The following is a 13,601-nucleotide window of genomic DNA, read 5'->3' on the forward strand; positions in this document are numbered from 1 at the left end:
AAAACCAAAAGAAATCATATGGTTGTTTGAATAGATGCTTAAAAAACTTTTGAAAAAATACAGCATAAAAAATAAATGGAGAACATAGTAATAAAAGGAGCATTCCTTAAAATGAAAAGCCATGTCTATCTAAAACCATCAGCAAGCATTATACATAATAGGGATGGGGCAGCTAAGTGGTGTAGTGAATAGAGCACCAGCCCTGGAGTCAGGAGTACCTGTGTTCAAATACGGCCTCAGACACTTAACACACACACACACACACACACACACGCACACACACACACGCACGCACGCACGCACACACACAAACTAGCTGTGTGTAAGGGTTATGGGATTTAAAGATCTTCCATGCCCCATTGGACTTGCTGATGTAGCAGGAAGGGGCGGAGAAAGCGGAAGCCAAACTAGAGTTCCTGTGGTGGCTGGCGGTGGTGGCGACGGCGGCAGCAGCAGCAGAGGCAGCGGCAGCGCAAAGCCCTTTTTGAGTTAGCCAGAATTTCTGCTAAGGACTCCTGCTGAGGACTGCCAGGGGCCGGAGCGGCTGGGAGCGCGCTTCCCGGACGCTGGGTGGTTGCTGTCAGTGGGGAGAGGAGGACCTTTGCCTGAGGTAGCCTGTTCTGTTTTAAAGGCTTGAAAATGTGAGTGCTTTCTACTTTATCTACCTGTGCCAATGTCATAACTACTCTGATGGCTTTCACTTTCTGGTTTGGGGACTCAGTCTTTTGGTATCTTAATAAATTTTCTAGTTTATTCCCCCATATGGCAAGCATGATGTATTTTGTGATGGATAATTATATCAGCATATCTGTAATCTCCATAGGCATTGTGAATATGGCATTGCTGATACACTGTGTGAACTTGGGCAAGTCACAACTCCAATTGCCCTATCTTTCCCCACAAAAAAAAAACAAACAAAAACAAAGTAGAAAGCATAATTTAAATTAAATTAAAAGCCTTGCCAATAATATCAAGGATGAAGCAAGAATCTCCATTATTACTACTATTATTCAATATAGTACTTGAAATGTTAGCTATAACAATAAGAGAAAAAAAAGAAATAGAAGGAAGTATAATAGGCAATAAGGAAACAAAACTATCATTCTTTGCCAATAATATGGTGATATACTTAGCAAGCTTTAGATAATCAATTTTAAAAAACTACTTGAAATAATTAGCAACTTAAGCAAAGGTTATAAGTTATAAGATAAATCCACATAAATCATCAGGATTTCTTTATATGGCGAACAAAGCCCAGCAACAAGACATAGAGAAATTCCATTTAAAATAGCTATAAACAATATAAAACATTGGGGACCTGCTATAATGGCAATGGGAATTTAAAGATCTTCCCTGCCCCTTTATAGGCCTAAGGGAATTTGAAGATCTTTCCTGCTTTGAAGATATTCCCTCTCCCATAAGAGGTAGAATGTAATCACATCAAGCCTATGGTGGGAGGAGTTAGCTAAACATGTGGAACAGAACCTGGAGGAAGCTGGGAGTCAGATCAGTTACAGCTAGAGGGAGGAGAGGATGCAGACAAGGAGACAGGGTGTCTCCCTGCTGTGTTATGGTGTATTAACTTCTTTGCTGCTATGATGGATTTACTTTTCTGGTGTTGGGATTTGGCTTTCTGGTTTGGGGATTTGACTTTCTGGTGTTTGAATAAATGTTTTACTTCTGTCTTCTGTATGGAGAGTATATTATATTTTGTGATTCAGAACAATGCCACATACTCATAGTCACTGTTGGTGCTGTGCATATTGCATTGGCATTACATTTGATGACTGCAAAATATGAGGGCTCTATTTGGAGGCATAAGGACTTTAGAAGAAGAAATGGATATCCCAGGATTATGATATCCCAAAATAATTTACCTTATTCCTCAATAGCAAGGGAATGGGTTAAAAGTACTGGCCTTTATGAAAACTGGGAACTGAGGGTACAGAAAGGAGAACCTAGATATTTAGAAACATGTTTTCAAGGAATACCAATAAAACCAGGAAAAGAACTGGAAGGAGTATGTGGAAGAGGCTGTTTTACTAACGGGTTGCCATATTATAGGTAAAGGCAGAGAAAAATTGCTGGAAGAGAAGACTCAGATAAAATGGGAGTAGGCTGTGTTACAGCGTTAAGGTTCTCTTTCAGAAGGACAAGTTCGAGGTTCTCAGGTGGCAGAAGAGAAGGTTGCTGTGTGTTTAGCCCTCAAAAAGAAGAAAAAAACTAAAACTAACAAAAGGAAGGTGCATACAACTCTGGCACAGGCTGAGCTTAATTGCCACACTGATGCTGAGTGCCAGGAGAATGTGTGGGAGGAAAATGAAACAAACTTAGATGAGGAGGCTTTTTTGAGAGCAGAAGTTTACCACATACTGACAAGAAAGCAAGAGAATCAGGGAGGTCATACAGAGTTCAGGGAGATGATTGAGGATTTCACTCAGCAGGCAGTTACTAATATATTGACTTGATTAAGCCAAAGGATGGGATAATCATTAGTGTCTTGGATAGTGAGAATCAGTGATGAAGGGGCCAGAGAAGTATCACTAGATAGAATGAATTGCTTGGAATTTATAAGGATTAGTCAGAATCCTTTTGTACAGCAAGCGTTTATGGATTTTCATGTGCAAGGAAGCAACAATATGAACAATCTGTTAATTTTAGCAGCAGATGGATGAAATAAAATGTATCCCACTGATTCTATGTGGTCTAGTGGAGAGAGACCCAGGTATTTGCTTAGGGACTGTATGAGAAAAGTTAAATGGGTAGGTAATGAAAACTGCTATCATTATTGGAGGTGCAAATGCAGATTCGCATACTGTGTTTCCCCGATAATAAGACACTGTCTTATTTTTTTTTTGGACAGAAAAACACCAGAGGGCTTATTTTCAGGAGAGGGCTTATTTTAATGAACATTGACAGCAATTTTAATAAACAGGTAAATGTGAACAAAAAAATGTACCTTTATTCAATAATGAATTCAATAAAGAACAGGATGACGCGCTCACTGCTGCAGCTCTGATTGGATGCAGCTCGGAGCGCGGTGTGCGTTTCAGGGGGGGGGGACAGTGCATACAGAGGGTACCGTAATGTAGCGTGTAGCGCAGGGGATCACCTTCACTACAGCAGCAATCTCAATAGGGCTTATTTTTGGGGGAGGGCTTATTTTAGAGGAATCTTGCACAGTAAGGGGAGGGCTTATTTTCGGGATAGGTCTTATTATCAGGGAAACACAGTAGAAATATCATAAGGAAGATGGCTCCTCCAGATTATAAACACCTAATTCAGACTCTACTAATTGGGGAGATAGGGCACTCTCTTTCAGAGGGGCTGGATGAGATTTCACAGCTAAGTGACTTAGGAGAATGGGGAAAAGATACATTCCCTTGAGAGAGAAGAGTAAATAGCCAGTGGATTCAAAGTCAGAATAGATTAACAAGAAAATAATTATTTGCTACTCTATCGAGAGCAAGGGTCGATTTTGGAAGAATTGATGGTATTTCAAGTAATGAACTATATAAATAGAGAGAGAAAAGGAACTTGATGTTAGAACAGAGAAGTAAGCCCCTATCGATCTTTCTGAACCATTGTATCCAAGTTTGCCACACCTCCAGGGAGACTCAGATTAAAGAAAGTTCTGAGATGGGTTAAAGTAGCCAATATGCTGAATTTATGGCAGTACATCAAGTCATGAAAACAGAGCAAGGAGGGCAGTGTCATGTATTTCATAATTTATAGGTGGTAGCTAATGGGTTAGCTACTTGGATGCCCATGTGGAAAAATCAAAATTGGGAAATTCACGAAAAACAATTCTGGAACAAAGAATTATGAGAAGATATATGGGACATGTTGTTGGTTGCTGATTTGTTAGTTTTTCATGTAGATGCTCATATGGCCCTCACCAAGCCAGAAGATGAGTACAATGAACATGCTGATCAACTAGCAAAGATTGCTACTCAAAATATTGTCCCTAATCTAATACCAACTAATGATCCAGTATTAGCAAAATGGGTTGATCAAATAGCTAGCCATTTAGGGGTCCAGGCCACACAATGGTGGGCACAAGATCAAGGTATTAGTATTTCTCATTCATTGTTAAAGAAGTAGCAGAGGAATGTCATATATGTCAATTGGAAAAGTGGTTCCTTGGGTAATAATTGGAGAATAGCAAGGAGAAAAGCCCCAACTCAAATTTGGCAAATAGATTATATTGGTCCCCTCCCCCAAGATAAAGGATGCAAATTTTTATGTACTTGTGTTGACACCTATTCAGTTTTACTAGTGACTTTATCCTTATAAGAATGCAACACAGAAAAACACTTATAAAATTCTGGACATCATAAGTCTATATTATGGAACCCCAATGCAGATTCAAAGTGACAATGGATCACATTTCAAAGGTAATGAAATGAAGAGATGTTCTATATTAAACAATATAGAGTGGATATATAATATTCCATATTATAGACAAGAATCTAGATTAATTGAAAGAATTAATGGATTATTGAAAGAACAGTTATGAAAGTTAAGTTCTAATCATTCTTATCAACATTAAAAGGATAGTCTGTTCACTCCTTTAGGTAATTTGAATAATAATCCATTGTTAGGAAGTACACCTCTAGCCAGAATGATGATCCCAAACTTACAAATTAGAAAAGAGCAAACATATAAAATCTCAAATATTGAGTATTGGACGGTCATAAGATCCTAAATATTGAGGGTTGGACTGTGAGGAAAGATTTCCCAGCACTGTCTCCAGAAACATCTGGTTCAGCAGGATTATGATTTGCATTGGTTAGAAGACTTTTGGTTGGGTAGAAGAGAAATGAGAAAATTTTCTAGTGGAATATGTATGAGAATCCCTAAAAATAATTTTGAATGGATATTACCTACATCAGGATTAGCAACTCAAGGAATACATGTATTGGCTGCAGTAATCAATTCCAATTATCAAGGAGAAAATACTATGACATTTCAAAATTCTAGTGAAAAACATATACAGTATTGTAAAAAATAATGGAATAGTTCAAGTGATTACTATTCCTTTTGAAACAATATCGCTTATGAAAACTGACCCTCCTCCTGAAATAACTATCAGAGGAACTAAAGGGTGTGGTTCTACAGACAGAATAAAGTTAGGAGCTAAAGTATAGGTAAAGCAGAAGCTAGACAAAGGGCCAAAGGCTATAGAAAAAGTAGTACAAGGAAAAGATAATATTTTAACTGTTGTTTAATCATTAGAAGATAATTATCAGATTGTACCCTTAACTCATATATTCTACTGTGAATGAGGCTATGATAATAGGTTCATGAACTCTAGAAACAAGGCTGACCCTATATCTACTCTGTTTATGGTTATTTGTCTCCTTGTTTCTTTTTGATAGTTTGATTGTTTCTTTTTTGTCTGTTAAACTTGTTTGCTAAATTTGTTTCCTTCAGGCTTAGTACCCTCTGCCTGTAGATGCCTGATTGCTTAAGCCAGATTTCACCCCATGTCCATGACTGTATTATGTCACCCCTGGACCTGGCATCAACCAAGTTCCTGATGCCAGCTAAAGAACTGACCTATCAAATGGGACCTCTTTGGGCAAGGACAGTTCTACATCCAATTTCAGCAGGAGGTAGCTATTAGAAGAAGAGACCTTTACCCCATACCCCAAGATTTTGAGCCCCATTCATTCAAGGGGGGAGGGAATGGCGGTATGCTTGTGTTCAAGCCCTATCCTAAGATAGTGTTTTATGTGCTTATTTTCTGTCATCCCTTTAATATTGTTGTAAAGTTCTATTGATACCAGTTACCCCTAAACTCCCATTAATCTATGTAATGAAAATGTATTGTTAATGTATTGTTGCTATGTAGGGGACATGAAAGATCTTGGGGCTGAATGTAATGGTAATGGGAATTTGATAGGCCTAAGGGAATTTGAAGATCTCCTTTGCTTTGAATATCTTCCCTGCTAAATAGGCTAAATGTAATCACATGGAACCTGTGGTGAGAAGAGTTTGCTGAGCACATGGAGTAGACCCGAGAGGAAGCTGGGAGTCAGAGCAGTTAGAGCTGGAGGGAAAAGAGACAGGCAAGGAGAAAGCTAGCTATGGTATGACTCCCTGCTGCGTTATACTGTGTTAACTTCTTTGTTGCTATGATGGATTCAGTTTTTTGGTGTTGAGATTTGACTTTCCAGTTTGGGAATTCAGCTTTCTGGTATATGAATAAATGTTTTGCTTCTGTCTTCTATATGGAGAGGCTTCTACATGATTCAGAACGATGCTGGTATATTCATAATCACTGTCAGCGCTGGGAATATTGCATTGGCGCTACACCTGCCAAGGCAAACAAAGGAACAATATGAGCACAATTACAAACACTTTCCACTGAAATAAAGTCAGATCTAAACAATTAGAAAAATATCCATTCTTCATGGTGGACTGAGCCAATTTAATAAAAATGACAATTCTGCCTAAACTACCTTATTCAGTGCTCTACCCATCAAACTACCAAAATATTTTTGATAGAGATAGACAAATCATAACAAAATTCACCTGGAAATGCAGAAGTTCAAGAATATCAAAGGAATTAATGAAAGAAAAAATGATAGGAGACACAAACAGCAGTGGTGGTGGCAGCATTGACTCTACACCCACAGGTGAAGCCTCAAAAGAGAATATGAACTGGTCTTAAGTTCAAAAAGTCTTCTTGGAAGAGCTCAGGAAAGACTTTAAAAACCAAATTAGAGAGGTAGAAGATTAACTGACCAATTCACTTAAAATTACAATTGCAAAATTAGAAAAACAGTTCATTGAAGAAAGCAGCTCCTTAAAAATGATGTGTTAAATGGAAAAAGAGGTTAAAAATTAACTGGAGAAAATAAATACCTAAAAATGAAATCTGAACATATGGAAAGGGAGCTACAAAAATTGACTGAGGAAAATAATTAGCTAAAAATCAGAATCACTCAAATTGAAGCTAAAGACTCTATGATACATCAAGAATCAGTCAAACAAAACCTCAAGAATAAAAAATTAGAAAAAGAGGCAAAATAACTCAATGGAAAAATAACTGACCTGGAGAACAGATGCAGGAGAGATAATTTAAGAATTAATGGTCTACTGGAAAGTCATGATGAAAAAATGATCCTGGACAACATCCTCCAAGAATCACCAAGCAAAACTGTCCAAAGGTCCTAGAACATAGGGTAAAATAGCAATCAAAACAATCCACTGCTCACCTCCTGAAAGAGATCCCAAATTGAAAACTCTGAACTTGATAAATCTAAACTCAAAATAAAAAAGAAAGAACTTAAGGAACTGAATAGAATTCTAGAGAAGGTAGATATGTAGGCCTCTTGAGAAAATTGAATTGGGATAAAAAGGAATATACCTTCTTCTCAGTGTTACATCATACATACACAAAAATTGACCATGTACTAGGACATAAAAATCTCACAATTCAGTACAGAAAGGCAGAAATATTAAATTCATTCTTTTCAGATCATGATGCAATAAAAATTATATGGAATAAAGGGCCATGGAAAGATAAACTAAAAACTAACTGTAAATTAAACAATTTAATGCTAAAGAATGAGTGAGTCAAACAAGAAATTATAGAAACAATAAGTAACTTCATTCAAGAGAATGACAATAATGAGACAACATATCAAAAACACCTGGAATGCAGCAAAATCAGTTCTTAGGGGAAGTTTTATATCTCTGAATGCATATATGAATAAAATAGAGAAAATTGAGATAAATAAATTGGGCATGCAACTGAACAAGCTAGAAAAAGAGCAAATTGAAAATCTCCAATTAAATACTAAATTGGAAATCCTGTGAACAAAAGGAAAGATTAAAAATATTGAAATTAAGACAACTATGAATAAATAAATAAAACTAGGAGCTGGTATTATGAAAAAACAGTAAAATTGATAGACCTTTAGTCAACATGATGAAAAAAAGAAAGAAGAAAACCAAATTTTGATTATCAAAAATGAAAAGGGAGAATCTACCTCCAATGAAGAGGAAATTAAAACAATAATTAGGAATTATTTTATCCAATTGTATGAATGTAATTTTGACAATCTTAGTGAAATGGATGAATATTTACAAAAATATAAGTTGCTTAGATTAACTGAAGAGGAAATAGAATACTTAAATAACCCCATTACAGAAAAAGAAATTGAACAATTCATCAAAGAACTCCCTAGGAAAAAATCTCCTGGGCCAGATGGATTTAATAGAGAATTCTATTAAACATTTAAAGAGCAATTGATTCCAATACTCTACAAACTATTTGGAAAAAAATTGGAGAAGTAGTCCTACCAAATTCTTTTGATGACACAAATACAGTACTGATACACAAATCAGGAAGAGACAAAACAGAGAAAGAAAATTATAGACCAATTTCCCTCATGAATATAGATGCAAATATTTTAATAAAGTATTAACAAAAAGACTACAGCAACTTATCACAAGAATAATACACTTTGATCAGGTAGGATTATTCCAAGGATGGTTCAATATTAGAGAAACTATCAGTATAATCGATCATATCAAGAACAAAACTAATAAAAAACATATGTTTATAACAATAGATGCAGAAAAGTCTATTGACAAAATACAATGCCAATTCCTATTAAAAACATTAGAAAGTATAGGAATAAATGGAGTCTTCCTTAAAACAATAAGTAGCATCTATCTAAAACCATCATCAAGTATTATATGTAATGGGGACAAGCTAGAAGCATTTCCAGTAAGATCAGGGGTGAAACAAGGATGCCCACTATCACCCCTCTTATTCAATTTGGTACTAGAAATGTTAGCAGTAGCAATACAAGAAGAAAAAGAAATCGAAGGAATCAGATTAGGCAAAGAAGAGACTAAGCTATCTCTCTTTACAGATGATATGATGATATACTTAGAGAATCAAGTAAAAAACTGCTTGAGATAATAAATAAATTTAGCGAAATTGCAGGATATAAAATAAACCCACATAAATCCTTAGCATTCCTATATATTTCAAATTAAATCCAACAACAAGAAATAGAACAAGAAATTCCATTTAAAGTTATGGTAGACACTATGAAATATTTGTTAATCTACCTGCCAAAATGAACCTAGGACCTATATGAACACATTACCAAACACTTTTCACACAAATGAAGTCAGATCTAAACAATTGTAAAAAATATCAGTTGCTCATGGCTAGGTTGAACTAATATAATAAAAATGACAATTTTAGCTAAATTAAATTATGTATTTAGTGCCATACCAATCAATCTACCACTGCATCTTGAGCCATCACTAGTCATCTTGATTCTGTCCTGCCAGTGGACTGTGATGCTTCTGGAGGAGAGAGTGAGGCTGACAACTTTGTGCATCTCTGCCACATTTTACACATGAATTTACACATGAATCAGAAGACATCACCCATACCATTTACTATTTTACCTATCTCAAAGTCCTGTGGTGACAGGCAAATGAGAAAGCATCAGGTGTGGATACACTAGGACCTGTAGTCACAATCTTACACAAAGGTTGGCCAATGTTCCCAGTTGAATGAAAGGTGAGCCAATGTTCCCAGTTCTGTTTGTGAATCAGTTTTGGGGGAGGTGACACCAATTCTGCAGCTTTTTACATTATCTGCTCTTTGTCACACACACCCTACCTGTGACCTTTATACCCCTACCTGTAAATAGTCATATTATTGATGCCTTATGGAGGAGCTGAGATGCTAGGGCCCAAACTCTTTAACTGAGGTTGGTCTATCTAAAATATTTTAAAGTTACCTATAAAAGTTGGTCCCATCTTGAAGCCATTGTTGACCTACAGTGATCAGCCTGTCAAAGTGTTGCTACCGTGATATACTTATAATAAACTCCTTTAAATTCTTTGTCCTTAGTTTTGCCTCCATAATTGGGGTGAAAGTCCAAATGAAGTATTTTCCTTTCAATTCCATGGCAATAAAATATTTCTCTTTATAGTTTGCTATCCTCTTTGCTAATCTACTAGGTTAAGATAGAACCTCAAAATAACTCTAATTTGCATTTCTCTGATTATTTGGAGTCTTTTTATATGGTTGTTAAGAGACTGAATTTCTTACTGTGAAAAGAGCCTGTTCATATCCCTAGATAATTTAGCAACTGGCAAATGGCTCTGTTGAATTTTTGTAAAGATATTTTAAGTGCTGACAAAACTGCATCCTCTTTTCTATTCCTATTCAATAACCACTAGAGTTGTATCATATTTAGCTTTTCAAAAATTCTATTCATTTTCCTTACTTCTTATTTATTTGTTGTTGTTGTTTTGAGTTTTATCTAAAATGTCAAAGGGTTTATTTACTTCAAAAAGTATTATAATTTTCTTTTTCCTGCTAATGTTTAGAATTTTAAAATTTACATGTGTAATGGGAATGCAAATTTGGAAGATCTTCCCTGCCCCTAGGCTAAAGTGCACCTGAAGCCTGGGGTGGGAGGCTTGTTTTTCAGTAGATACTTCTTGATTGGCCAGTGAGTCAATAAGGTTGTTACATTCTCTGAGCCAGGAGAAGGCTATATAAGCCCTGATGTGTAGCTTTGTTTTGGGGGCTCACTTTGAGAAGTGTTCTGTGATTTGATCTGTATTCTGGGAAGCCGTTGTCCAGGGCTCCCCCGGCTTTGAAAAACCCAGATGCTGATTTGGTATGGATGTAATGGTTGGACAGTTTGGAAATCTGTCTACTTGATCTGTTTCTGTCTTGATAATTCTGCCTGTATGCTTTGAAGTTCGGGGTGCTGACCTCTTTCCCCTGAACAAGGTAAACGATATATGTCTGACTGATTAAAGTAAGCTTGTTAACCTATTTTGAGTTGCTTTCCTTTAACAAAGCAGATCCAAGAACCTGTGGTGGCGGCAAACTCTGAGGACGCTTGGGGTGCTTGCTGCTACAACATGTTATGCCATTTATCACATTTTAATGAGCTATAACAATATTGATTATGTTCAAGTTGATTGTGAGGTGACTAAAGCTGACCTTGCCCTTATTCCCAGATCTTTGATTTGCTTTTGACTGACCAGACATTATCACTCCTACCCTCTGATTATTTTTTTCAATGCCCTAAACTCTCCCCTTGGGGTTTCTCAACTTATATGGACTGTTATTGTTATGAAAAACAATTTGTGTTGTGATATCATAGAATGTCCCAACCACCTAGTACATGCAGCCTTTATCCCTCTGTCCTAATACTATATAAGGACCCCACGGCCAGCCCCATTCATTAGCTCCCCCAGCATTTGCTACTGTCTGGTACCCCAGTTGGAACTTCCTTGCCCTGACTAAAGATCATAATTTTTGCTATTTTGGCTGCCTTCTCTTTCATTTTGGTTGACATAAATGGAGGTCCCACTGAGGTTCAAAGTCTCCTGCCTGGTCAACCCTGCCTTCAATGATAGATCCTTGGTACTGTGAGGGATGATTTCTCAGAAGTGAAGCCTCCTCAAAAGGGTTAATAATTATTCCATGGTTTGCAACCAAACTTTCCCACCTTTTTTTGTCCTTTGTTCTTTCTTGCTGGGGAAGATTCATGCAAATAGATTGTGCCCCATGAAGCCCAGCCAATGAGAAAAGGGGAAGAGGGGGGTAGGGCTCTCATTAGAGTATAAAAGGACCTTGCTTTCCAGAATCAATTTGTATTTCTCTGGCTGGCACCATTAGAGTAATGGGGAGCAGTACTTTTCCATGAGAAAGCAATAAACTTGTTCCTACTTTCAGGTATCTGCATCTTTTTATTGATTTTTTTGGTAGTGGTCTTTGTCCCACACAGTTTGGGGGGGTTGTCCTGGAACCCCCTTATTTGGGGAAAGGTCTCCCAGCCAGGGAATGGTCTGGAAGTTTCCATTCGCTTTTAAAGAATGGACCCCAAGAAGGACATCTACCTGAAAGCAGACATTTTGGAAAGATCATGACAACCACCACCTGCTGAAGAATTTGAGTCTGTCATATAAGTCCTGTGCACACAGACCCAGGTAAGACAAGATTAGTGAGCCCCTATAACAGGGGCAAGAACTAGTAAGTCTCTGGGTGACTGGGGAGGGAAAACAAGGCTGAGATTAGTGAAGTGAGAAGGCAAGATCAGTGAGATTTCTACAGAAAACAAGAACTAGTGAGCCCTGAACAAGATCTAGCCGCCTCCCTTCCCATAAAGGGGCAATATCGGTGAGTTTTTGAAAGAGAACAAGAACTAGTGAGCCTCTACCCCTTGTCAAGATACAGTGAGCCTCCACAGGCAAGAACTGGTGAGCCATGGAGAAGTCTCAGTTCAAAAGCGGGTAGACAGCAACATAGTCCCTTTCCAGATATTCCAGAAGATAGCTCATTAGGAGCCAAGCTTGCTAATTGGACTTTGCCAAAATATAAAAGGAAAGATAAAATGAATGTGGGAGAATACTGTTGTTTGATTTGGGCAGGCTTGGAGGAAACATCTGTCCAAAGTATGGATCCTCGGAGTACTGGGTTTTCCAAAATTTAAACTTACATGTGAATTTGAAAGAGCATTGGAACAAGGAAGAGAGTGCATACACAGCCCTTTGGCTGTCGATTACGAGAACATTTTTGGAGAAAAAGGAGGAGGAAGAAAGGGGGTTTCCCCAACTCTGTGGGATACACTTCTTGTTGTTTCTCCTCCTCCTTATTCCTCTCAGCCGGTGCCAGCTTTGGCTCCACCTTTGGTTCTGCTTATTGCACCCTCTCCTGCCCCTCTGGGAGGAGAATTGATTGACCACCAGGCCAAGGAGGCCTCTGTATGCCTCCCTGTGGAGAGAACTAAACCAACTAATTAAAGACCAAGGGAATTTCCCAGTACCTGGAACCACTAAGTCTTTAAGTCTTTCCCCAGAGAGAGGTACCCCTTGGTACCTTGGTGGGGGGGGTTGGTTATTTTAATACCCCATTCAAAAGCACTGAAATTAGAAACTTTAAAAAGGACATGAAGACGCTCATTTATATCAATTTTGGGGACCAAATGTATATACTTGGAGTGAGTGGCTATCTTACATAGTTTATTTACAGGAGAAGAACAGGGACAAATTAGAAGGGCTGCAATAAAGGCTTGAGATGCTGCTCACCCTTTAGCCCAGGGTGGCCTGAGAGGAGAAGAAAAGTTTCCCTAACAGGGCCCCAATTGGGATCATAATAATACAGCCCATAGGGGAAATATGAGAGAATTAAGTGAAATAATAATATAGGGAATTTGAAATGCTGTACCTAAACATCAAAATTTAAATACAGCAGGAGAAAGAGGAGACTCCCTCTGCCATCTTGGATAGGTTGAAGGAGAACATGAGGAAGTTCTCCAGATTGGAATTAGGGGACCCAACGCCTTTTGAGGGTCTATTTTGTTCACCAACTCCTGGCCAGACATTAATAAGAGGCTGCAGAAATTGGAAAAGTGGCAAAACAAACCATTAGATGAACTTCTCAGAAACTGCTCAGAAAGTATATGTCACCCAAGGAGAGGAAGTCAAATGAGAGTAGATTAAGCAATCTCAGCCTATGATGCAGGCATTAAAGCAACAGGAGGAAAATACCCGAGTTATGCTACAAACAGTCTGGATTTTAGCTAAATTAATGT

The sequence above is a fragment of the Petaurus breviceps genome, unplaced genomic scaffold (assembly GCF_028583685.1).
Source record: "Petaurus breviceps papuanus isolate PSGF00001 unplaced genomic scaffold, PetGlider_PUasm1.0 184, whole genome shotgun sequence".
NCBI lineage: Eukaryota > Metazoa > Chordata > Mammalia > Diprotodontia > Petauridae > Petaurus > Petaurus breviceps.